At 44.0% G+C, this 23,614-nt stretch overlaps 1 protein-coding gene and 1 pseudogene across 27 annotated transcripts in view; both read left to right on the top strand.

Annotated features, from left to right (window-relative positions):
• The window catches only part of NRXN1 (neurexin 1), a 1,212,452-nt gene that overhangs the window by 793,472 nt on the left and 395,366 nt on the right, over nt 1-23,614 (top strand). The window lies entirely within an intron of this gene.
• Nucleotides 4,784-6,273, top strand: LOC117874344 (annotated as a pseudogene).

The raw sequence follows: 23,614 nt of genomic DNA, 5'->3' as shown, positions 1-23,614 counted from the left end.
GAGACCCCATGGAGTCCGAAAGGGAAGATGGTGTATTGGAAGAGGCCATTGGGTGTAGAGAAGGTAATCTTCTCCTTGGAGTCCTCAGCCAGAGGGATTTGCCAGTAGCCTTTTGTCAGGTCCAGGGGTGGTCAAGTATCGGGCCTTGCCTAACTGATCAACTATCTCATCGATGCGTGGTATTAGGTAGGCATCAAATTGGGATATTTTGTTCAACTTTCGGAAGTTGTTATAAAACCTCAGGGTGCTGTCAGGCTTGGGGACTAGGAGGATACGGCTGGACCACTGGCTGTGGGATTCTTCAATAACCCCAAGTTCCAGCATCCTCCTCACTTCCATCCTAATTTCTTCCCTTTTTGCCTCTGGTACTTGGTATGGTTTAATCATTACCCTTGCTCTGGGACAGGTGAAAATATGGTGTTGGACTGTTGTTGTACAGCCTGGCTGCATGGTTCTTCTGGATCTTCTGGATCATCTCAATGACCTCTGTTCATTGTTCCAGAGTTAGTTCGGGGCATATCCTCACCTGCCCTTGTGGGCCATCTGTCTGGGGTGGAGCTCCCTGGGTGATCAGGCATGTCTCCCGGTTGTGCCAGGGTTTCAGTAATTTGACTTGGTAGATCTGCTCTAGCCTTCGGCGGTCTGCTCGCTTTACCTTATAGTTGGCTTCCTCTATCTCATATGGCCCATGCCAGCTGGCCAAGAGCTTGCTTTCTGCTGTCGGCACCAGCACCATCATCCATTCTCCTGGCTGAAATCTCTGTGCTTTCGCCCAGCAGTTGTGATAGGTCCGCTGGGCCTCTTGTGCTTTCTGCAAATGCTCTTATGCTATGGGGGTCACTCAGACATCTCATCTGTGCCACATGCTTAATGACTTTCTTCCCTGGGTTGGGCTGTTCTTCCCTATTCTCCTTGGTGATATCTAATGTGCCACACGGGTGGCGTCCATACAGTAGCTCGAAGGGGGTGAATTCAGTAGATGCCTGAGGGACCCTCCATATCGCAAACATCAGGTATGGTAGAAGGGTATCCCAGTCTTTTCTGTGCTGGGCCACCACCTTCTGGATCATGCATTTTAGGGTTCGATTAAATTTCTTGACAGGCCCTCTGTTTGAGGATGGTAGACTGAGATCCACAGAGCCTGGATGCAGAGCAGGGTACATAAGACCCTCATTAATTTCAACATGAAGAGAGTTCCATGGTTGTCAGGATCTCCTTAGGATTGCCCACTCTAGCAAAAACCTTGAGCGGTTCTTTTGCTATTGCCTTGGATGTGGGGCTTCTTAAGGGAATGGCTTCTGGGTACTGTGTGGCGTAGTAAAGGATGATGAGTATGCTTCGGTGGCCCCATGCCAATTTTTCTCGCAGAACCACTAGGCCCATGGTTATCCTTTCAAAAGGGACTTCAAAAACAGGCAAGGGCACCAAGGGGCCTGTAAATGAGGTAGGGGGTTGTGCAACTAGCATTCTGGGCAGGAGGTGCATAGTGCTAGACTTCTGCCCATACTTCTGGTCAGTAAAACCTCCTTTGGACTCTATCCAGGGTCTTATCTGCTCCTAGATGTCCCCCAAATAAATGGCTGTGAGCTAGCTCTAACACTGCTTTTGTGTGCTTCCGTGGTACTAAGGGCTGCTCTACTTCTCCTCCCGCTCCCTTCGTCCCCCACATTTGCGCTACCTGGTACAACAGATTGTGTTTGACCACATAATATGTCCCTGGACCTTTGGTTTTCCACTTCATAGAATCATAGAATCATAGACTTTAAGATCAGAAGGGACCATTATGATCATCTAGTCTGACCTCCTACAAAACACAGGCCACAGAATCTCACCCACCCACTCCTGTATCAAACCTGTGTCTGAGCCATTGAAGTCCTCAAATCATGGTTTAAAGACTTCAAGATGCAGAGAATCTTCCAGCAAATGACCCCACGCTGCAGAGGAAGGCAAAACCCCCCAGGGCCTCTGCCAATCTGCCCTGGAGAAACATTCCTTCCCGACCCCAAATATGGCGATCAGCTAAACCCTGAGCATGTGGGCAAGACTCACCAGCCAGACACCCAGGAAAGAATTATCTATAGTAACTCAGATCCCACCCCATCTAACATCCCATCATAAGCCATTGGGCATATTTACTGCTAATAGTCAAAGACCAATTAATTGCCAAAATTAGGCTATCCCATTATACCATCCCCTCCATAAACTTATCAAGCTTAGTTTGAAGCCAGATATGTCTTTTGCCCCCACTACTTCCCTTGGAAGGCTGTTCCAGAACATCACTTCTCTGATGGTTAGAAACCTTCATCAAATTTCAAGTCTAAACTTCCTGATGGTCAGTTTATATCCATTTGTTCTTGTGTCCACATTGGTACTGAGCTTAAATAATTCCTCTCCCTCCCTGGTATTTATTCCTCTGATATATTTATAGAGGGCACTCATATCTCCTCTCAGCCTCCTTTTGGTTAGGCTAAACAAGCCAAGCTCTTTGAGTCTCCTTTCATAAAACAGGTTTTCCATTCCTCGGATCATCCTAATAGCCCTTCTCTGTACCTGTTCCAGTTTGAATTCATCATTCTTAAACATGGGAGACCAGAACTGCACACAGTATTCCAGATGAGATCTCACCAGTGCCTTGTATAACGGTACTAACACCTCCTTATGTCTACTGGAAATACCTCGCCTGATGCATCCCAAGACCGCATTAGCTTTTTCACGGCCATATCACATTGGCGGCTCGTAGTCATCCTGTGATCAACCAATACTCCGAGGTCCTTCTCCTCCTCTGTTACTTCCAACTGATGCATCCCCAGCTTATAACAAAAATTCTTGTTATTAATCCCTAAATGCATAACCTTGCACTTTTCACGCCATTTACCTCTACTACCTCCTCCCTCATGGTCACATATCATGGGTCGTAGGCTTTGTCCTGCCCTAAATTCTTGCGTGCAGAACTGATCTGGCCTAATTTTATGGCATTGGTTTCGACTCCAACCCCTGGGTTGCTCCTACTGATGCTGGGGACTGCCTCCTGGTCCTCACTGGTCTGAGTTTTCTTCTGGCCTCCCGGACAGGTTTGCTTACCAACCCGGGCAGCTTTCTGGTTTCCTGCCAAAATCCTGGTTTCTAGCCTTTTATCTGCACTCCTTTCCTACCTAGATTTCTGGGGCTTCCCAGGGGATGAAATAATTCTGGGGCAAGTCCGGTGAAAATCGGAGTGGGGCTATTCGTGGGGGCCTTGGGCTCAGCCCAGTGGTTGCTACTGGCTCAACCCAGTGGTTGCTACCCTCCCCTAGCTCTATTGGGAGGAATAGGTTCTCAAACCCTGGGAAGTTCCTACCAATTAAAACCAGGTAGGGAGTCTGGGAACCGCCCCTGCGGTCACCTTGGTAGTGTTCCTCTGTTTCTCAATCCACCCTGGGATCATGGGGTAGGAATGTACGGTGCCATGGACACATGTTACTCCTGGGTTTTTGGTCTGGGTCAGTTGGTCTTGCCACACTAACTTCCCCAAGACCAGCATGACAGCACTCCCAGAATCCACCAAAGCTATGGTCTCCATGCCATTCATTTTTACCAACCTCATGTACCTATGTGGGGTTGTAACGACCCTCACAAGGCTGGTTAGGCTACATCACTTCCCGTGATCCCCCAGATTGCATTTCATGGGCTCCTTCCTGTTGGGGCACTGGGTTGCTATGTGCTCCAATTCCCCACATTTGTAACACTGATACCTTACCTCAGTTGTCGTCCTCTGCCTTGGGCTATTTGCTTTGCTGCCCCAGTCCTCGCCCCCTAAGCCTCCAGGTCCCTTCAGGGCCTCAGGCTGCTCCTCCTTCCAGTTATGGTTCTCCTAGAGTTCTCCTGGTCCACTATGTGTCATCACCTTGGGTTTGGAACAGTTCACGGGCTGACAGCTGTCTCTCTACGAGGGTGACCAACTCATTATAGGTGGAAGGTTCATTCTGGCCAATCCTTGCTCGGAGGCCCAATGGTAGCCGCCTCATATACTGGTCCAGCAGCATGAGCTCCATCATTTTCTCAGAGGTAAGGGCCTTGGGGCGCAGGCAGTTCTGGGAGAAGTGGATTAGGTCTAACAGTTATGACCGTGGTGCCTTGTTCTCACTATACCACCACTCATGGAACCTCTAGGCTCCCAATGCTGTTTTTACTTCAGATCTGGCCAGGATCTCTGCCTTCAGCTGGGGGTAGTCTGCTTCAGACTCCACAGCCATATTGTAGTAGGTCTTCTGGGCCTCCCGACACAGGAATGGGACGAGGATACCAGACCACTGATCTCGGGGCCAGGCCTCCCGCAGGGCTGCCCTCTCAAAGGCCAGGAGGTACGCCTCCACATCATCCTCCTGCATCATTTTCTGCAGGCAGTTGCTGGCCTGTACGGTCCATGTCCCATCGCAGCTGCGGCTCAACTCCATAAGGGCCTTTGTGTGGTTAATCACTTCCTGCAGCATAGCCTGGTCCTGGGCAGCCTGGCTCATCAACAGACGATTGGTCTGCTGCTGCAGCCATACCGCCTCCTGTTGGGCTGCTGTGGCTTGCACCAGTGCCTTGACCATGTTGTCCATCTTGGGGATGGGATGGTTTTGGCTCACCCTGGATTAAGTCCATGGCATGGAATCCCACAGCTGACACCACGTGTGACAAATGGCTGATGCTATTATGGTGGGTCCTGCACTTTTCCTTCGTGTGAAGGGTCAGGGCGCTGGCTCTTGCCCCTATTTTTGGGCTTCCCGCCCTCTCCCCCCACCCCTTGGGCAGGGTTTCTCTCAGTCCTCTGCGCATGGGAGTCCCTCTGCTCTGCTTGAGCAGGGTTTCCCTTCCCCTGGTACACAGATCCTCTGGTCAATAACAGTACTGCTCCAAACCACAGTCAGATCTCCTTTTCTCCTCCAGTCTGACTGAAGCAGGGTTTTTTTTATTAGGTCTCTGGCAGGGCCTTAATTGGCTCCAGGTGCTCTAATTAACCTGTAATAACCTCTCCTCAGGCCACAGGGAATAAGGCTCTGATCATCCTGGGGCTTATATACCTCCTATCTATCACTCTCTCCTGTGGGGCTCCCACCCCCATGTCACTGGCAGACCAGAAGGGGAAAACATGGCGGAGTGGAGGAGACATAGGAAGCAGATCCTGGAAGTTGGTGAGCCATTCAAAGAGGAGAAAGCTGTGGCCAAATACCTACATTTCATCTGTCCAGCAAAATCTACCAACATGATGGGCCACAGAGTTCATTATTTTATTGCCTCAAAAGCTGTGGACTGCCTTTTAGATTCTAAATGGGCAAAAGCCAAGAAGGGAGAAGAAGCCTTATTTACATTTGAGAGTCTATAGTTGACTATTGCAACAGACTCCTAAAGAAACAGTTCTTTCACTGAGCATCAAAAGTGATGAAAATGAAGTCCGATAAGGACACACAAAAAAAGAAAAAGAGAAAGTGAAAGGAAAGATTGAGAGTGGGAAAGAGGATGAGAAAAGGAGCAAGAAGGAAAGTGGCAAAGATGAAAAGACTAAGAAGGAGAAAGAGAAGGAAAAGAGAAAGGATGGTGAGAAAGAAGAGTGCAAGAAGGATGAAAGCTCAGGAACACCCAAGAAAAAGGAAACTAAGAGAAAATTTAAACTTGAGCCACATGAAGATCAAGTTTTTTTTTGATGGAAATGAGGTGTATGTGTGGATCTATGACCAAGTTCATTTTAAAACATTTGCCATGGGACTTGTTCTTGTGATTGCGGTTATAGCTGCAACTCTCTTCCCGCTTTGGCCTGCAGAGATACAAGTAGGTGTTTCCTGCTGCATCCTCTTCCTTATTATTTGGCTGATAACTGGATGAAGGCATCACTTCTGTTTTTTGCCAAATCTGATAGCAGACGTGGGTTTCATTGACTCCTTCAGGCCCCTGTACACACACGAATACAGGGGACCAAAAGCAGACTCGAGGAAAGAGGATAAATCAGAGTCAAGAAAGCAGCCGAAGTCTGACAGTGAGGAGAAATCAGATAGTGAGAAAAAGGAAGATGAGGATGGAAAAGTCAAAGCAACAGGTAACTCAGGAGCAGAAGACTCTGGAGGAGAGCGGCATTTAGACACAGACAGTGATAGGGGTGAGCATGACTGATCCCAGCATAGTAGTGGAAATGGAAATGATTTTGAAATTATCACAAAAGAGGAACTTGAACAGCAAACAGAGGAAGGAGATTGTGAGGAGGAGGAGGAGGAGGAGGAAAAAGAAGGAACTAGGTGTTTACATGAAAAATCCTAACTCGTAGTTTTGAGACTGAATATGTCCAAAACAACTGGATTTTCTTCATTGGCTGATCACCAAAATGTAGTTACAGTAACATTCTTTCCATTTGTTTGCTGAAATACATGTTATCCAAACAGTTCTAACAAAAAACAAAACAAAAAATCACTCTCCTGTGGCCCACTGGCCCTGCTGTATCAGGGTCTGATGTAACACTACTTGGCAGTTACCTGTCTCATGTACTAGTTCATACATCTGAAACAAAATGATTACACTTTTATTTATTTATTTATTTGTCATTTACAAAAGTACTGGAAGAAGTAATAATTTTAAACTGTGTAGGTTATTAATGCAGGTTTCTGTTATCAGAACCTTTTCACTTGGAAAAATAATACTCCTCATGCAAGGTGCAGATGAGTGTTTGATACATAAACAAAAAGCAAATTAAAGCTTTGGTTTGGTGCATATGCTGAGTTTGTGAAATGGCAAAGTAAACTAGTCATTGCATTAGAGGTTAGAATCAATTATTTTCTTTGACACTTCTCCTGTTTTCTCCTGACAGCCACATTGCTTTACCGGTAATTTCAGTCCTTGCTGAGAGGATTTGCTTGATCTGAGGTTGTGTGAGATTCCTAAATCTGGTTGTGAGGCAACTGTTATTTTTGGCAAAATTTGCTGGATCCTGTATTGCAGGTCTTTGATTTGTACTGCTTTTCTACAATAATTAGTGTGAATAAGAAGGTAGGAAAAGCTTTTTCACAGAGAACCTTACACAGACCTCAGGCTGTGGTCTCTGAGATCTTAGAATCATAGGTGATTAGGGTTGGAAAAGATCTCGAGAGGTCATCTAGTCCAACCCTCTGCTCAAAGCAGGACCAACCCCAACTAAATCATCCCAGCCAGGGCTTTGTCAACCCAGGCCTTAAAAACCTCTCCCTAGGTAACCCATTCTAGTACTTCATCATCCTCCAAGTGAAATAGTTTTTCCTAATATCCAACCTAGACCTCCCCCATTCCAACTTGAGATCATTGCTCCTTGTTCTGTTATCTGCCATCACTGAGAACAGTCTAGATCCATCCTCTTTGGAACTCCCCTTCAGGTAGTTGAAGACTGCTATTAAATCCCCCTTCACTCTTCTCTTCTGCAGACTAAATAAGCATAGTTCCCTCAGCCTCTCTTCATAAGTCATGTGCCGCAGCCTCCTAATCATTTTCGTTGCCCTCCACTGGACCCTCTCCAATTTGTCCACATCCTTTCTGTAGCGGGGGGCCCAGTGCAGCAGTCTGGGAGCTGACCTTGTCTGTGAAGACTGAGGCATAAAAAACATTGACTACTTCAGCTTTTTCCACATTGTCTGTCACTAGGTTGCCTCCCCCATTCAGTAAGGGTCCCGCACTTTCCCTGACCTTCTTCTTATTGCTAACATACCTGAAAAAACCCTTCTTGTTATCCTTCACATCCCTTGCTAGCTGCAACTCCAATTGTTCTTTGGCCTTCCTGATCAGAGCTCTCTGATCCATAGGATGGACTGGGGCAACTGTCCCAGGACCCACGCTTTGGGGGCCCCGCGCTTTGGGACACGGGGTCCAGGGTGGCCTGGATGATTAGCGGTTGGCCTGATGTCAGCAGCAGTGAGCGACCCAGCCCCAGCCCGCCCTGCTCCACTCCGCTCCTCCACGCCCCGCCATCTCCTGACATCGCTCACGGGAGGGGGCGGAAGCCAGAAAGAGGCAGAGTGGAGGCTTGGGGGAAGGGGTGGAATGGGGGCGGGGAGGGGGGCTGAGCAGGGGCAGGAAGAGGCGGGGCAGGGGTTTGGGGGAAGGGATGGAGTGACTGCAGGGCCTAGGGCTAAGGGGGGAGTTGTCCTGGGGATGGCCCTTTTCCTGATTACACATTACATATGATTGCATATTACATATGATTACATATTGCTCGAGCAATATTTTTATACTCCTCCCTAGTCATCTGTCCAAGTTTCCACTTCTTGTAAGCTTCCTTTTTGTGTTTAAGCTCTCCGAATATTTCTCTGTTAAGCCAAGCTGGTCGCCTGCAATATTTGCTTTTCTTTCTGCACATTGGGATAGTTTGTTCCTGCACCCTCAATAAGGCTTCTTTAAAATACAGCCAGCTCTCCTGGACTCTTTTCCCCCTCATATTAGCCTCCCAGGGATCCTGTCCATCAGTTCTGTGAGGGAGTCAAAGTCTGCTTTCCTGAAGTCCAGGATCTGTATTCTGCTGCTCTCCTTTCTTCTTTTTGTGAGGATCCTGAACTCAACCATCTCATGGTCACTGCTGCCCAGGTTGCCACCCATTTCTACTTCCCCTTCCAATTCAAAAGACTATCCACCAGCCCCAGCCTAGGGTGGAGATACAATGTGAATGATACAGTATATCACTGCTTTTGTATGGAAATACTACAGAGGTTGGCCAATGTGTCTTTAATGTTAAAACAGCCAAAGTGAAGACGGACGTAGAGAGTAAGATTTAGATTCAGTGGTTCAGATGCTGATCTCTGCTATCTGCAGTAGAGTTATTCTATATTTACACTGAATATAACTGAGACTAGAATCTGTCCTGTAGGGCCAAATGCTGTCCTTGTCTTATGCAGATATTTACAATTGATATCAGATTCCACTGAATTGCATATGTGTATCTAGAATCTGACCCAAAGAGAGAGACTCCTGGTGTGGGGTTGGGTGGACTGGAATGTGGGATACCGCTAGAGCTGGTCATTGATGGTTTTGGTGAAATGTTTTTCAATGAAAAATGCTGATTTATCAAAGTCAAAACTGTAGGAAAGGGTCAGTTTTGACAAATTTGCATTTTGAAAAATTTGTTAAAAACAGTTTAGAAATTGTAAAAATGTCCAATTTTGACATTTTTGAAACAAAAGTTCCTTTTTTCAGGTTGAAATGTTTTTTATTTTGAAATTTAAGTTAATTTATAGTTTAAAAAAGTTTAAAAAATAAAGTAGGTTGAAACAGAAATGAAATGATGTGAAATTATCAAAACAAAACATTTCAATTGACTAATCTGAAATGTTTTTCAGATTTGCACTTTGCAAAATATTTTGAGATTTCAACTTTTCATCCCAGTTTGGGACAGAAAAAAAAATTCAGAGACTCAAATTCTCATATGATGGGGGAAACCATTTCCCTCTCAGCTATACTCCTGAATTCTAGTCCTGGCTTTAGTGCATTCCCTCTGGAACCTTATGCAAGCCACTTAACCTGCTTGCCTTGGAATTGCCATCTGTCAAATGGGAATACCCTTCTTGGTACTTCATAGAGTTATTGAGAGGATTTAGTAATGCTTTGCAAAGTGCTTTGAGAATGAAATGCATTGTACAGGTGTTATGTATTATTTGTTTTGGGATTTACATTTGCATTGTTCTGAGGTCTGGGGCTTGCAAAATTCAGTCCTGGGCTAGTATCAAAATACTGTTAGACAGAGGGATTTGTGAGATCTTCAAGGTCCAGAACCATATGAGAAATGACTGTCTTAAATTTTGTAAGTCAAAAAGTCCCAGCTTTCCAACAGCATAAGGCTTTTGTTTCTAGCCATAGCAGGTTGCAGGAGATAGCTAAAATATGAGCTCAAATATAAACCTTAATGGTGTTTGATATCTGGTCTTTTTAGGAAAGATGTCTACATTATGGCATGATTGCAGTAGTCTCTCTGTGTATGAAACTCTCATTGATTTCAATGACTATTTCATATATAAAATAGGCTTGGGGCCCATATTATATAGGGCTGAATCAATGTGTGGGAATCATATAATTACATTGGGAATACACTATACTTATGGCAAATAATATAATGGTGGCAAAGTGAAGGGGGAGGCCAAGAATTGCTATTGCTCATGAGCTACTTCTATTTGTGGTACAGTTGCCTTGCTCTCTGGTTGTCAAAGGTCCTGTCTTCCTCTCTGCTCCTTCAGGTGATTAAAGTATTGAGATGGCATAGGAATCTTTGTCACTTTTTTCTAACTGTGTTAACTATCCAGTTCTGTTGTCATAGATGTTTAACACTATTCCTTAGATATTCACTCTGTTAAAGGAAATCTTGTCTGGATTTGGATTTGACCAAAGATAACTGCAAGTGATGTCTTTGTAGGTTTTAGTATCTTGTTTCTATGTAGTAGTCCAGAAAAGTGATCTGTCCACAGGAGATAAGGATAGAATACTTTTTTGAGTTTCTATAATCATGATTAATACAAGCCATATATTTTCTACATCATAGTAATGGATTCAACATTGCAATTTGCTCTGTCAGGACTTCCAGTTATTTGGGATAAGTTATATATGTTTCTGTTCCTGTTATGATCTATATAAGGCTGTTTTGTTCTAACCTAGATTATAATTCTTGATGGATTTCCTTGTAACATTGCTAAAATGTGGTAAGAATCTTTGCATTACACAAAGACTAATGCTTTGAGTGTGCTTCTTCCTACTGATGTCAAGTATCAGGGAGTAGCCGTGGTAGACCGTATCCACAAAAACAACAAGGAGTCCTGTGGCACCTTAAAGACTAACATATTTATTTGGGCATAAGCTTTCATGGGTAAAAACCCCACTTCTTCAGATGCATGGAGTGAAAATTACAGATGCAGGCATTATTATACTGACACATGAAGAGAAGGGAGTTACCTCACAAGTGAAGAAGCAGTGTTGGCAGGCCCATTGGCCTTGAATGTGCATTGGCCAAACTGGACAGTCTCTACATAAAAGAATAAATGGACACAAATTGGGCATCAGGAATAGTAACATACAAAAGCCAGTAAGAGAACACTTCAATCTTCCTAGACATTCTATAACAGATTTTGAAGTAGCCATACTTGAACAAAAAAACTTCAGAAACAGACTTCAAAGAGAAACTGCAGAACTAAAATTCTTTTGCAAATTTAACACCATTAATCTGGGCTTGAATAGGGACCTGGGAGTGGCTGGCTCACTACAAAAGCAACTTTGCCTCTTCTGGAATTGACACCTCCTCATCAATTATTGGGAGTGAACTATATCCACCCTGATTGAATGGGCCCTGTCAACACTGGTTCTCCACTTGTGAGGTAACTCACTTCTCTTCATGTGTCAGTATAATAATGCCTGCACCTGTAATTTTCACTCCATGCATCTGAAGAAGTGGGGTTTTTACCCACGATAGCTTATGGCCGAAGTAAATCTGTTAGTCTTTAAGGTGCCACCAGACTCCTTGTTGTCTTCCTACTGAATATATCTATGTGACAAGTCTTGTTCTATGAGTTACAAATACCATGAATTTCTATGATACTCTCCCTCTCCCCTCCCTGCCCCCCCTCCCCATCATGGTTTTTGTCACAGAAGTCATGACCATGAAAAACATACAGTCTTAATCACGACTGAATACTGGTGTAAGCATGCATAAAGCAACCTTCATCTTCTTAGGCTACATGAATGCCAGGAACAAAAGCCTCATGAATGAAAAGAAAACTGGCATGATAATGGATGGTAAAAGTTCATATTCAATACTTGGTGCCCATTTCTTCTCCAATTAGAGAGCAATTTGCTGTGATATTCAGTGCTTTACTAAAAAAATATGCAGATTATCTCGAAATCTCTCTGTTTTTAAGGTATTCTTTGTTCATATAAATAAGAATATCTATAGTATGTATGTATATATATTTCAGGGTAGCAGCCGTGTTAGTCTGTATCCTCAAAAAGAACAGGAGTACTTGTGGCACCTTAGAGACTAACAAATTTATTAGAGCATAAGCTTTCGTGGGCTACAACCCACTTCTTCGGATGCTCTAATAAATTTGTTAGTCTCTAAGGTGCCACAAGTACTCCTGTTCTTTTTGTATATATATTGTGTGTTTGTTAATGTATATTGGATAGGAACAGAAAAATTGCTTTTGCAACATGCAAAGATAAGAAAATGAATATACATGATTATTTTATTCCAAACACATCCTAAAACTGGGTCTTTCATCAAATATGATTAAAGTTACAGTCACAGTCCAATCTCAGTGACACTTTGATAAATCCAGAGTATTTCCATTAACTTTGCTGGAGTTATTCTGGATTTTCCTGACTTTACATGCGATCTGAATATAGTCCCCATATTGTTTTATAATTGGATTTTTTTCTCAGTTTCCAGAAAATCTTTGTAGCTGGCATATGAAACTTTTACTATATGAAAAACAAACTCTATGAATGAAGTGGATACATGCAATGTGTACAGTTAGGTTGTAGAGAAATCACTGTTACCTGAGCTAAATGTTCCCCTTTGAATAAATAAACAGTTTATATATTCTGTCTATCTATAATAAAATACTTAATGACCATTTATTTGGGATTGTAACTTTGAAGGGCTATTGGTTACTTTTTATTTGCAAACTGAAAAGACAATCCTCTTAAGGAATTAGAAAGCTAAGTGCAAAAGTCATGTTAACAGGATTGGTCTAGCTAATTCATTGCCTGTCAGGACAGTCTTAACTTTTTAGTACAGTAGTTTTTCTCACGTTACCGTTGATGGAACTGAGATGAGCCTATGATTGACAAAGCCATGTCTTGACTATTTAATTAATCATTTTCTTCTTAGTGCGTATTAATCAAAGTGTTCATTATTTTTAAGAGTGGAGATTCTGAACATTTCCCTTTTACTTTGATCCTCTCTTAAACTTGTAATTGAAAGTAGCTAAAGCTAAAAATAGCTTTTTCTATACTTCAGAAGTTGAAGAATCTACAGAGATTAATTAGTTTCTGATGGGGCTGGGAGGATGAAGTTGGAGGGGGTGATACCTCACTTAGACCTAAAGCCCAAAATAAGCAATTGAGGGAGAGTATGGGTGGGATGTGGAGGAAACCCAATCCAGCCTTCTCTTTCACAAAGAATGAAGAGAATTTGTTTGCAGGCAGGCAGAGGGAAATGAGGGTTATTGAAGGTACATAAAAAGATGTCTGGTCTCTCCTCTCTCCCTCCACTTCTTCACTTTGCAAGCCCTGGATTTAATGTGACCATCCTAGACTTTACTGTGTGGACTAAGCCAACAAAGAGTCCCACTGCACTTGTGGAGCAGGAGAAGCTTTGTGACAAAAACAGGTGATAATAATTTACAGGAAAATAAATTAGGTGGGTAGGCAGAAACCTTATCAATTGCATGCTTCCTTTCCCACTGACAGTCTTCTCTTCACTACAGTCTGATGCAAAGCGGTCCCTTTCTCCACAAGTCCTTAAGGCTAAGTGAGTCTCTTTTGTCTCAGGCCAGCCCTTGTATGCTAGCATGTTGCACAGTACTGAGATTATTACTGATTATGCAGTCATTCACTTAACTCTGTCTCCAGGATTAATAACTTTAACTAGCTCAGGTTTGCTCATGAAGGATTAATGGATTAGTCTGTGTTACCATGCCTCAGTGGGTCACAACTGAGAATACCAGATTAAGGACAAACTGCTCAGAAATGGGGCAGACTCACCCCAAACTGGTGGTTAATCTTCCATAAGATATACCAAACCAGCAACAAAAGGAAACTTCTTTCTCACCACACTGGCAAACAAGAAGTAAGAAATGTAGTCTCTTTAGGTATTCCAGTCCTGGATTTAACACCCAGACACTCGACTTAATGATGAGTGGTTATTTAAAACCACTTTCCTCAACCAAAGTGTGATCCCAAAGGACCAGCCACATACCCAGTTCAAATTTAAACATTTTATTAAAGCTAGTGGCAGGGCTGCCCAGAGGATTCAGGGGGCCTGCGGCAAAGCAATTTCGGGGGCCCCTTCCATAAAAAAAGCTGCAATACTATAGAATACTATATTCTCGTGGGGGCCCCTGTGGGACCTGGGGCAAATTGCCCCACTTGCCTCCCCCCTCCCCCCCCGGGCGGCCCTGGCTAGTGTTAAAATTATATAATACACATGTTAAGGAAAGAGTGTCTGTACATCTGGGTATAGTGCTTAGATTATCCACAAATACAGAGTTTGGTTTAAAAGTCATAAGATACATGTAGTACATAATCTGCAATAACCCAAATTTAGATAAATAAATTTAACAATACAGTTTTGATATTAGCATCCAAGTATTTGGGTACATTACTCATGAAAAGTTATACAGAGAGTTAGTTGGTTGTGGAAAGCAAATATATCAATGAGTGAAGATTGTCCCTCAGTAATATTTAATTCAGATCTTACCCAATAATCACGCTGTTGCCAATCCTTTAGTGTCTAATATCTAAAGGTTTATTTATAAGAGGGGAAAAAAAGAGATGAGAGTTAAAATTGGTTAAAGGAATCAAATACATACGATAATTGCAAAAATCTTTTATCAGGCTTGAAGCTGTGATGGAATAAATTGATGGCTCATAATGTGTCTGGTTGCTTCCAAAAGATTGGAAGGTCCTCAGTCCATTGGTTAGAATTCTCCCATTAGTATAAGTCCATACTCCAGAGATCAGAGCAGGAAAGAGGAGAAATGAGATGCTTTCAGGGCCTTTTACAGTCTGCCATGTAGGGTTACCAACTTTCTGATTGCAGAAAACTGAACGCCCTGTCCCTGACCTGAGGCCCTGTACCTGCCCTGCCCCTTCTCTGAGGCCCTACCTCCCACTCACTCCATCCCCCCTCCCTCCATCGCTTGCTCTCACTCACTCACTCACTCACTCATTTTCACTGGGCTGGAGCAGGGGGGTTGGGTGCAGGAGGGGGTGAGGGCTCTGGCTGAGGGTGCGGGCTCTGGGGTGGGGCCAGAAATGGGGTTCAGGGTGTGGGAGGGGGCTCTGAGCAGCGGCAGGGAGTTGGGGTTCCTACCTAGGGGCTGCAGGGACATGCTGGCAAATTCTGGGAGCCGCACGGAGCCAGGGCAGGCAGGGAGCCTGCCTTAGCCCCACTGCGCTGCCGACTGGACTTTAAATGGCCCGGCCAGCATCGTCTCTTTTAAACCGAGCATTCCGGTTTGAAACTTTATGCCTTGCAACCCTACTGCCATGTGGAGGGTCTGCTTTTAGTGCCGAGAGTGGGAAAGTACAAGCACAAGATGGAGTCCGGTGTCATATGAGCTGGCCACATGCCCTTCAATGAGTCATAGCAGGAGCCATTACCCATATTCTGGCTAAAATGTCCACAGGAACGTCCATCAGGTGGGGATAAGCTTCTTCCATGGTGGCCCATTGTGTTTGCTGACAAGCCATCAACTTGAATGGTCCATTCACAATGTGCTGGCTAGATTGGATGTAAACTACCTTGTGGGTGTTACGCAGGAGCAAACATTTGAAATACAGGTATAAAGTCAATATTCATAACTTCAGACATAGCAATGATACATGCGTACAAATAGTATAATTATATTCAGCAACTCATAACTTTTGCATTGACACCTTACATGTCATACTTTGTACAAGATTTGTTGCAATTATATAACAGTAGTGGCAATAATTATCTACTTGGTCATATTTTAATCATATAACATCAGAGTCTGTCTTTACTAACATTTTGCTTGCAGTACTGTTGTAGCCTTGTTGGTCCCAGGATATTAGAGAGACAAACTCGATGAGATAATATCTGAGGAAGACCTAAAGATGAGCTCTGTGTAGCTTGAAAGCTTGTCTCTTTCACCAACAGAAGTTGGTCCAATAAATGATATTTCCTCACCCACTTTGTCTCTTTTATTAACATGTGGAGACAGTAGGATATATAATGCATACATTTGAAAAATAACTGTTTGTAACCAGGTCCTTTCCAGACATTTCTCTCACATGCATCAGTAGTTTATGACTGCTGTTTACTTTATAAATGTCCTTTTTGAAGATCAAGATGCAGAGCATAAAAATCCAAATACAGTTATGTACAGACTAACATAAGAAACCCTCTGCAATCTTGTAATATTTTGTCTTGCTCATTTTTGTTTCAAGAGTTTTTATAGGAAGACTGGGCCTATCACGCAGAATATATGTTGGGCAAACATCAAAATTATGATGATTCATATATTGCAACTGTAACATAATAAAGAGAGAAACATATACAGTCTGAAGTAATATAATCTGAAATAAACTGAGACAGGACAGGAACCGACAGTTGCATTACATTATTCAATGAAGGAGAATCTAAAACACTGCTGCAGGCAAATGGATGTATGGTGCATTTAATATATTGGAAAAATGATATATAATGTACTATTAAGGGAGGGTATATAATGTATTCTGCAGGAAAAAACTTCCCTTAATCCACCCATTTTAGACAGAACCATAGTGGGATACATAGTTGTGTTGAAGAGAATTACGAAATGGCCTCTGTTTACAAAAGGAGAGAAATCTATAAACCAGCTATTTCATGAAAGGGGCTACATGGTTACAAAACTCAGTTCCCAAAGTAGTAACTCAAGGGTCAAATCAATCTTGAGCACAATAAAAGAACTGAGGTTTTCTCTATATTATGTCAATATCTTCCACAGCACCCGAAAACAGGATCATTACGTTTGAGAAGTGTTTGAGCTATCCATAGATAGAGCCTGTATTATTTAAAAAAGAATGTTCAGTCAACAGAAGTTTTAATGTTTCACTGTTTACCGTAGACACTTTTTTTATCATGACGATCTGTTGTATACACCCAGAATAAGACACATGTCTGCCCACACCTAAGATCCAATTAGTTTTTCAAACTGCTAAGCAGTATTTCTTCAGGCCTCCCCAATGTTTTATAATAATTGGAACTAAACCTAATTAAGAAAGTGTCTTTCTGTGGAAAAGAAAAGAGAAGTAAAGTCTGATGGAGTCACTCACAATTCAACTTAAAGCAATATGTCTCGCTTGTTGAAATTGGAAAAAGTCTCCTTGAGGTATGCTAAATGTCTCTTGCAGGTGCTAGAAAGATCTCAAGTGGTTAACAAATAAAGCCATAAAGAATTTTCACACATTTACAAAACCAGTTGGTAAACTGGGGGAAAAGCTTTGGCTCATAACATAGGTGACTAAATGCTTCAGGAGATGCATCTCTCCTAAAGCTTCCAATTTAAATACCAACCTATTAAAGTATTCTGTAAGAATAGTGGTGAGACCTCCAACAAGAGCATTAAAGAATACTTATACCCTGAAAACTGGTGGCAGAATGTTTGCCCATTAGTTGTCCGGGGCCAGTTGTATAAAGTGTTGATTTCATTTTTGTGTATCAGGTGGAATATCAGGGCCATTTCTGGCATATATGATGTAGCTCCTTTGAAACCAATGCTGAAACCAGCTAAGATCTGACTCTCATTATTTCAAGCGTGCATGTTTGTGTGGCGAGATGGAGTTAACAATTTTAGTAGGAACACATATATACACACTGTTGTTTTGGTTCAAAAGGAAAACACTTAAGCAGTGTGTACAAAGAGTAGTAGGTTGTAGTTGATCACTGCTGAGGTTCAGAGGTGGATTAGAGGTTTGTGGGGCTCTAGGCCAGAGCAAGTGGGGGCACCTGCCCACTGCTTCCACCTGCAGTCCCCCTGCCCCCTCCTGGTGCTCCTGCTGGGGAGCAGGGACGGGGCACAGGGGCTTCCCCCACTCCCGGGCAGAAGCGCTGAGGAGAGGGTGGGAGAGGATGGTGGAGCAGAGCAAACTCCTGCACCCCGACCCCGCTCCCTGGCAGGAGCACGGGGCAGAGCGGGGCAGGTGCCATTTTTCCGGGAGGCCTCCAATTGGCCGGGGCTCCTGGGCGTGGGCCATGTAGCTAATCTGCCACTGCTGAAGTATGCAAGAAGATTTTGATTCCCCATAAAGTACGTTTTGACTCTTCATCTGAGGCATAACCCAAAGCCTACTGAAGTCAATGTAAAGACTCTTTGGATCAGGGCACAAATTAGAGTTTTTGTGAACTTATTGTATTGGAAGCCAAAAACCTCAGCTAAAGTATCCCCTGAAATTTGGCTGTTCACTTTTCTCTCTTTTTTTCCTCTCAATTTTTCATTCATTTATCTTTCTGCTCTTTGGATGTTTTTCTTCTCACCTAATGCCTTTGTTTTTTGCTGCTAGTCAGTCTACCCTTGTCCCCACGTCACCTTGGTTTTTTTATACTCCCTCCCACCCGCCTTTGTGTCACTCTTCATTCCCATGTTAGGGAGCCTCCTTTTGTCTCCGATTCATCCCCAAAGCCTGTGCAACAGAGAAAACCTCCCTTTTGACCCTGTGGATACTGCTCCATTGCCCAGGGTATAGGGAGGTCTTTAGAGAGCACCCTTTGTCAAATCTTCCCCCCAGCGGTTGAAGACACAAGGAATGAAGTACCAAGTATGTCCCAGAACTTCAAGAAGCTGTCACAAAGCAACTTTATATTGGTTTTATTCCTCACCCCATGCCATCTCCCTCTTATTCATTTGTATTCTTGCTCCGTCCCTCTGTTTCTTCCTTCTCTCCCAGGATTGTGCTTCTCCTTCCTGCTTACAGACCATATGTGCCAGTTTCACTCTTTGGTAGGAGCTCAGAGAAATACTTAGTGTAGGAGCAGCTGAGGTGACAGGTAAAGGGATGGGCAATGCATTGACCTGCTAAGGGGGCATCATTTCTCCCCTTTTCCTTTGCTTTTCCTAACAGTTAAAGTGGAATTGAATGCTTGTTATGATATTCAAGGACCTTGATACCTAAAGTTAGACTCATGAACCCTTATTAGGCCCCTTAATTAGGGTTTTCAAAGGGAGTTATTTCAATGGAAGATGGGAACCAAACACCATTTGATTTTTTTGAAAATACCAGGCCTAAGGTAAACTTTTCAGAAGGGCCTGAGTGATTTAAAAGCACAGGCATAGTTTGACTTCTGTATTTGGGGGAGCAGCTCCAGTCATGCCAATGGTGCTATGTGTGTGTGTGGGGGGCAAATTTCACACCTGCCTGAGACTTTCAGTTGGGGGGGGCAATGCTCCCCAGTCCCCCCCCAAAATTATGCCCATGTTTAAAAGCCTAAGTCCCACAGTGTTTAGGCTCCTAGTTTCCTACATTACTTTTGAAATGGGCTTTGGGCTCCTAAGTCAATTAGGCATTTCTGAAAATTTAACCCCTAGATATCAGTGGCCTATTTTCAAAGGAGTTGAGCAACTTCAGCAGATTTAGACATCTAACATTAGGCACCCAGCTTTGAAAATGTAGGCCCAAATTCCTATGAGAAACTATTTTAATGTGTGTGTGGTAGGGTAGGAGGGAAGGGAGGGAAGAAGGGAATGGGACACTCACAGCACTAGAAGTATTTACTCACCAGAAATCTTTGTTAGGTTCAGTCAGGAAAGGCGAAAATTTCTTCAATGTTCTGGAAAGTTACAGTTGTTTCAAATTGGGAATTCTGGTAAGTTCTTTCCTCCTGTTGGACAGGAGGCATGGATTGATTTTAAAGGATTGTGCTGCAATGCAGACCTTGTGTGTTCTATTGAAATAGATTATCTGCTTTCCAGCAGGTCTGGACTGGCCCAGGATGCTTGAGAAGCTGAAAGCATCCTGCCTACTCTGAGTAGTAAGTGGCCTATGAACGCTTGTATTTTTTCCAAGTCCAAGGAATGGTGGCCTGAATTGTCAACAGGAGCCTATTCTCCCACACAGGATATGTTTAACTATCTTTGAAGTCTCATTGACTCCAGTGAAAGTTATTCACATCCTATGATGGGGGAATAGCACTTCAGAGATATAAACTATGCTGTGAAACACTATAAAACTGAGAAGCCCAGCAGAACCCTCACTATTTCCCTGCACCAAACCCCTATATCACCCACCAGTACCACACAGGACCAACAGTTAATCTGGGTGGGTGCCAATAATAATGGGAAAGGAGGAAGAAGATGTTTAAAGTCCTATAGAATTTAATGAGGATGAAGCTATTAAAGTTCCATGGCTATAACTCTAGAGTGCTATAGAATTTAATAGAGAATAATATCCGTTCTACTTTAAAAAATCATCCTGCAGTGTTCTATAGCATGGATATAATTCTCTATTACCTTGTTTATAGGGTTTTAAACCATCCTATAGAATTTATCTCATTCTATTAAATTCTATAGGACTTTTCCAAAGGGTCTTCTGTAGTGTTGCCTGATCTGTGGATTGTGTACTAATTATATCGATTATTTAAGAATTCCCAGTTATCGCTCTGAGGTTTAACAGGTACTTGTCCCAAGTTCAAGCACAGTATTTTTAAAATTACTGTTCAGTTGGGAGCCCCGATATACACATTTGCAACGCTCCCACTTAGGAACCCTCAGTATTTATAATAGTTTTATTAATACATTTATCAAAGTCACAAACACTCTAGCCCACCAAGGTAGATAGAGATAATACAGAATGTATATCTGAACAGCCATATATTCTCACTATCCCTTGCAGACCAATCTAAAAAGTTAGTTGTTATCCTCCTCATCATCACAGGTACTGACTTCCTGATTTCCAAGGGGGTGCTCCACCCCCCGGCCGTCCCAGGCTCCGTCGCATTCCACCCCTTCCCCAAGGCCCCACCCACACCCCACCTCTTCCCACCCTGTTCTATCTCCTCCCCACCATAGAGGACCAGTGCCTCCCCTTATTTGGGGGGCATGATGTAAAGGGGAGGTCACGTGACCATTCACGTGTGTGTCCCCCAGCCAAACTCCCCCTGTGCCCAGCCTGGGACCACCTCATTCTCCTCGCTCCACCTTATCTGCGGGGGAGGGGGACGCTCTGTCCTCCCACTGCACCTGCTCCCCCACCCCTGGCACATTCCATCACTCTCCCTAAGTGGGAGAGAGCCCGGGCAGGGAGCGGGAGGGAGTCGCTTCTAACACCAGCCCCTTCCATTCACTGCTCTGCAGCCCAGCAGCTGCCTGAGAGACCCTGGCTGGGGAGGAGGCAGCTTCCGCTCCCCACCCGAGCTGGGCTGCTAGGGACTGCAGCTCAGCGAGCCAGAAACGTGCCAGGGCGGGAGGAGGGGCTCTGTCTCACTTGTCCCAGGTCCCCAGCACCCAAGCCCGGGTGTGGTGTGGAAACTGCCTCCCCAGCCAGGCTCTCTCAGGCTGCTGCCAGTCCGCCAGCATCCCAGCAACCAGAAGGGGCTAGTCCTGCCCCTTCTACTCCTCGGCATCTAGGGATGTCCCTCCAGCTCCGCCCTTGCTCCACCTCTTCCTGCCCTCGCTCCTCCCCCTCCCCTAGCACCTCCTGGATGCTGCTGACCATCTGATCCTCGGCAGGTGGGAGGTGCTGGGAGGGGGAGGAGGTGCCTGACTGGCGGGGCCCACCGCTGCTAGGAGGCACTGGGGGCAGGAGGGAGAGGGAGAGTCCACTGGTGGGTGTTGAGCACCCACTATTTTTTTTCCATGGTTCTCCATCCCCGGAGCACTCACGGAGTTGGCACCTGTGCTCATCACCATCCCCATCCTCACCATCCCCAGTGGCCATCATCCTGGCACCTCCCAAGGCTGCATCTCTCTCCCTTCCTGCACACAGGGCGGGATACAACTTTTATATGTTACTCTGACATCACTATGCTGAACGCATATTCAGTAAAGGTTTCTCCCATCTTCCTTATATGTAATTCCTCACTGTACAAATGTTGGAGTGCCCTTCTCATATAGGTTAGCATATTATGATCTCAATTGATCATCAATTCGTTATCATGGCACTCTTATGTCAGACATCTGCAGATGTTCCTATCCTAAAATATCCAAAAGCTGTTGTTAGTTCATATTCCTGTAGTTGCCTGGTGTTGTTATGTACAAACTCCCCCCTTAAACACTCTCTTCCCAGTTCCTCAAAACTTAGGGGTGACCATTGAGCCATTTATCTGTGTCAAATTTCATAGGCCTCAAGCCTTACACTAATTGCTGAAGTTAATGTCTTTTAGGCCTGTAGGTTCCTTGTGTTACTGCTAAATAAAATAAAATGCTAAAGCTAGCTCTGTGGACATCAGTAGAGAAGGGATGAGGCAGGTGAGTGTCTGACAAAATAAGGGAGGAAGCTTGTTATTGTTGTTCATTATTTCTATTATAATAGCACTCAGAGGCCCCAGTCAGGATCAGGGCATCATTATGTTAGATCTTGTACAAAAACATAAGATGACATGTGTGACCTTGCACTCCATAATGTTTTATGGAAATATGCTTATGAGTGTGAATATAATATAACTAGAATATGCTTTATGTAAAAGGTCTCTTGTAAGGTATCATTACGAAGCTTATAATCTACTGAGTGTGTTCATCCTATCTGTATGTATGTATCATTCTTGTATTTGAAGTTAGAAATGTAAAATATAACTCTTAGGTCCTATTGTAATTATGCAAAGTGTGGGCCATTGATGGTGGTTTAGAATCTTGATGGCTCCCATTGACTAGGACAATTGGTTGTAAATGGCTCTGTTTACTTGCAAGCCTTCCTGTGTTCCTGTAAGCCAGCCCAGGAAGAATGGTGGAATCCATCTTAAACCTGGTGCTTTTCCATTTAGAAGGAGGGGTGGGGATCCAGAAAGACAAAAGATTCCCGCCTTGTGCCAAAGCTATAAAAGGGGGTGGAACAGAACCAAGGGAGTGGCCAGTCATGAGAACACCCCTAGTTTCCACCTAAGATGCCTGCTGGAACTAACAAGGACTGTACCGGGGAAAGGATTGGGCCCAGACTAGGAAGGAGTCTAGTCTGTGAAAGAAGCTTATTGGGACATCTCTGAGGGTGAGATTTACCTGTAAACAGTTTCTTAATGTATTAGGCTTAGACTTGCGTGTTTTGTTTTATTTTGCTTCATAACTTACTTTGTTCTGTCTGTTACTACCTGAAGCCACTTTAATCCTACTTTTAATAAAATCACTTTTGTTTATTAACAAACCCAGAGTAAGTGATTAATACCTAGGGGAGCAACCACTGTGCATATCTCTCTATCAGTGTTCTAAGGGCAGACAGTTTATGAGTTTACCCTGTATAAGCTTTATACAGAGTAAAGCAGATTTATTTGGGGGTTTGGATCCCATTGGGAACTGGGTGTCTGGGTGCTGGAGATAGGTGACTCGCTGAGCAGTTTTTGGTTAAAGTCTGCAGCTTTGGGGGCGTGGACCAGATCTGTGTTGCAGCATACTAGCATGTCTGGCTTAACAAGGCAGGGTTCTGGAGTCTCAAGCTGGCAGTGGAAAACGGGCTCAGAGGTAACTTCAGCACGTCAGGTGACAGTCCTAAGGGGGTCTCTGTGACCAAGCCCGTCACAACATGGTCACTGTAGCCTGTAGTCGTAGCAGAGCACTTTGGCCTGTGATTTAGCCAGTCCTCCCCTGCTTTCCAGAATGCATTGTTTAAATGCACAACAGCTTATTCTCAGAGAAGAAAGCCCTGACCTCATACTTGGTTTGCTAGGGTTACCATACGTCCGGATTTCCCCGGACATGTCCGGCTTTTTGGTCCCCAAATCCCCGTCTGGGGGGAATTGCCA

This window comes from Trachemys scripta, chromosome 3, assembly GCF_013100865.1.
Source record: "Trachemys scripta elegans isolate TJP31775 chromosome 3, CAS_Tse_1.0, whole genome shotgun sequence".
Lineage (NCBI taxonomy): Eukaryota > Metazoa > Chordata > Testudines > Emydidae > Trachemys > Trachemys scripta.
This window is presented reverse-complemented; position numbering and strand designations above follow the sequence as displayed.